Raw genomic sequence first — 4,389 nt, 5'->3', positions numbered from 1 at the left:
GGGATTATTTATTTTTCTTTAACTAACAGATTGAAAATGTAATGTCCTTTGCCCTAAAAAATAACAGTTGTAAATATGCCTAGCACTCATCATCCGGAGAGTACCGTTTCTTCCAATTAATCAAGCCTGCAGCTATAGGAAAGTGCCAGCTTTTCTGAAGCTCAGCTTACCAACCCGGAGTGCTATGATTCCTTTTTTTTGTGGGGCATATGTATAGGGCGAGTGCCGCAGGAATGCGAAGAATGCTCTCCTGGGCTCCGCTCCTCGGTCTCTTCAGGGCACCCATTCCCTCCTGCTGCAAGACTAGCTTGCCTGACATCTTCATATCTCTACATCAAAACAGAGCTACCCACTCTATTTTAATATGCAATTATCTTTCATTTCAGACCTATTAGCTGTAACAGCATCAAGTGACGTGTTTTGCTCTGATTAATTTTTGTTGTGTTATCTGGTAACACAATACCTGTGATTCACAGCGATATTTAACTTCAGCCGATGGGATTTTGGGGGCTCCGATTGTACTCTGATCAGTGTCACAAATCTCGATGGTTATAGATGCATGTCAAAGGCCTGTCGCACGCCACATGAATTGTTAGAAATGGGAATGAATGAAAGCTAAAGAATTAGGTACAAATGCACTCAACAATTTCTTAATAATATTTAAGGATGTGTTGCACTTACACCTTTTTTAGTGTCTGTAAGCAACATATTTCTATAACGCAGATGCTTCTGATTGTTTGTATTCTCCATAGTGGATACCAGTCTGTCCTTTGTGCTGTTTTTTTCTAGCTGAAATTAGAATAGTTCTTACATCTGGATAGAGAAAAAACAGCAAGTAATCATCAACATAGAGAGCAAGGAAAATAATTATTAGAGAACACATGCGATTATCACTGAAAACCCCTATTTTTCATGCAAATATTCAACAAAATACAATTTACAGTGTCGAACGTTTTTTGCAACTTTCACATTCTGTTAGTCTTACTGTCTTTCCTGCTTTCTAATTTCAACAGCAGATGAGTATATTTTAGAATACACACATGTGCCAGAATCTACCTTTCATTTTGCATTTGCCTTTTGGTTATACCTCAGTCTACATTACCCAGCCTGATTTACAATTGATGGGGGTGTGTGTGTGTGTGTGTGTGTGTGTGTTTGCACTGGTCACATTATTACATTACAAAGGTTTCCTACCTCATATGACACTAGGAAACCAAGAGTTAACCACGTACATTACATGCAGTACATACAGTATTGATATTTCAGCAATACGAAAAGGCTGCAACTCAAAATATGACAGCTCAGCATAATATCCTTTTGGATAGCTATAACTAAGCACTGTGTTAAAGTATTTTAGAAAAGTATTTTGCCTTAGAAATACAGAGTTTCTGCCTTCCTATTTCTTTTAAGGGATAAATTGAAATGGTCAGGTCAAACAGTTACTAAAATGCCAAGGAAACAAATTCAGCATTTCTGTGAGCTCTTTGTTCATTTGCTAACCCTCATTTTTAAAAAGATACTCTCACTTTCAAAGGCTTGCACTTGACTTAGCCACACAGCATTTAATTCATGACACCAGTTATCGGTCACCCACGATTAAATGCTTGGTTTGCTCAGGACAGGCCAGTCTGCCCTGGTAGGGAAACAGAACATCGCCGCTTTGGGGAGTTTAGTAAATGATATACAGTTGGTATGGATATAAACCCATGGATGTCCTTTTATCCCCTTTCTTTGGATAAACACCCCTCTTCATCTTTCTTCTGGAGACGCCATGGCAGCTGAAGCAGATTCATGTGGCCGAGCTCCAGCCCTCAGAACTGCCCATCTCCTTCCCAGCTCTCCCCTGGCACCTTCTCAGCAACCATAAAAAGTTACTTTCATAACCATTCGTGGAGTGGACAGTAAAGGGGAACGGAGGTATCGGCCTGGCGAACCACTCCGTAGCTGACCTTGAGAACTGTAGCCATCCCCATTGGGCTGGGCAGAAGCCAATTTTATTGGATTTTAAGTCACAGATGAATTATTTCAGGTACAAGGAAGGCCACTACCAAGGGGAAACGATCTCCTTTGAACAAGATTAGCCTCTATGCTCTGTCTTTTGGGATGGCAATGTTTTTCCAAGAATGCTGCCTCTCATCTTTTGGGATTTATACGTGGATGGGATTACTACCATTTGCAACTCCAGTTTTTATCATCTTTTACAACATGATGAAGGGCGTGCAGTTTTTTGTTTGTTTGTTTCTTTGTGGTTTTTTGTTTGTTAGGTTTTTTGACACAACATCCTCTAGTTATGTGGCTATTTGTCAACTAGCGATCACTAGTGTACAGGCACAGTATGCAACCACCACCCTGTGCCCCTGAACTGGAGGGTAGGATAGAAAAATACCAGTGAGTTAACACAGTCCGTGCTAAAATAATTCTTGAATGTTTACCATCGGTTTATGGTCCTTTTATACTTGTAAGGCAGTACAAAATTCAAAAGGTTATAAAAGAGAGCCTGGCCTGTTGCATAAAGCAAAATTTGTCTTTATTTTTTTTCTTAAAAGAAAAAAGAGAATAATTTCTGACTACTAAAATGCATTTCATACATTTATTCAGAATTTGCCACTATTTGCATAGCTACATTTGGGAATATTATTCGACTTCTGCTGTAGCTGCAAATGTATGCAAACCGGCTTTAACTAGTTAGTTTAATACTAGCAGTGGCAGCTCAGGGACCAGCATGAACTGACTGTCCAAGTATTTACATGGTCGTCTGAGAGGAATTCACAGCCCACACAGTGTTCCCTTCAGCTGCACTGATCAAGGTACCCAGACAAAAGGAAGGGTGGCTGAAATCCCTATTGCAGCAGCACCTAGGAGGCGTAGTAAGGGATGGTGGCCCCCTATGCTACATGCTGTATGAACACTGAACAAACTCGCAGGAACTCTTGAAGGTCAAGCCTATATTTCTGAAGTAAGCTCAGGTACACCTACACAAGCTTCATTCGGGCTTGTGACCATGATACAGGCGTGCCCCTTATCTCTCATCTTATCATCTCAGATGATGGGAGATGATTGTGAGTCTCCTATCCTGGTACCTCCACTGGGAAAGGGGTGCTCAGGACCTCGCTTCAACATCATCTGCTTCAGCTTCTCCTCCTGTGAAGAGAGGCACAAAAGTATCGACTCAAGTTCCTAGATAAAGTATTCTGAGACATAAGGAAAGCACTGCAAAGTTCTGTTACTAATAACATTAACAGCATTTTGAGGCTTTTTAAACAGAAAATTAACCACGGACATAGAAACAGTCAAATAGCATCTTTTGTCATTATCAGGATGTGTAGTGAAAGAGGTTGTTTCTGTGGGATGGCACAAAGCGCACAGCAGCAAGTCGCTGCTTCCGTGCTGGTGCGCTCCGGGACAGACTGCCAGCAAGGAGAGGTGCCCTGTGGTGGTTCTTGCATTATACCCACTAGGCAGTGGTAAAGGTATCAGACAGACTAAAAACAGGGCCCTTTCAGATAGATGACACTTTCTGAATGATATATAGGTTAAAAAATGCACTCTACTACTTTCCAAATAGTCATCCACAATATAATACAGGCAGGATATACATAGGAGCAATTCCAACTGTGGAAAGTATATTATAACACAGTTTTGTGAACTATATCATCAGTGTCACATATATTTCAAATATTATATTTCAGTAAATAGCATCCCAAATAAGGAAAAAATATTTCATTCTTATTCACTGCCTTTGAAGTTTTCCTTACTGGACAAATTAAAGCCCAAACTTATGTTTCGGTGTTTTGTTTTTAAACCAACATATTTCCTAAAAGTAAACACAAAATTACTCATTCTAAAATAACTGTAATTGCATTGTTTAAAATAATCTTTTGAAGTTTCTACAAGCCAAACATTACGTGATTGTGCTGAAGTATGAAAAGGGGAAATTGTCTGGAAGTCAATCTAGACAGGATTTCTATTTATTCAAAGCTGGCCAAGTCTTTAAAAGAATTTAACTCATACGTATTAATGGTAGATAGCCAGATGGTCATTAATATCCAACGATACTGCTTTTCATAAAACACTAGAAGATGATAAAGTTATCTAATAGATCATGCAGAATGATAAATAAAACATGTAAAGCTCTGAGAGGAAAATGAAACACATAGGAGGTAGGAATTTTATTCTTCAACAAAGATGTGAAATATTTATAAGAGAAAAATTTGTGGTTCACTCTATTATTAAGACCTTTCTCTCCAAATGTGCTATTTTCAGTATTAGGATTCTATACTGATTGCCTAATTTTCACTGTCTACCATCATAGAATCATAGAACTATTTAGGTTGGAAAAGACCTTTAAGATCATCAAGTCCAACCATTAACCTAGCACTGCCAAGTCCA

This window comes from Aptenodytes forsteri, unplaced genomic scaffold (genome assembly GCF_000699145.1).
Source record: "Aptenodytes forsteri isolate BGI_AS27 unplaced genomic scaffold, ASM69914v1 Scaffold6, whole genome shotgun sequence".
NCBI classification, from domain to species: Eukaryota; Metazoa; Chordata; class Aves; order Sphenisciformes; family Spheniscidae; genus Aptenodytes; species Aptenodytes forsteri.
This window is presented reverse-complemented; position numbering follows the sequence as displayed.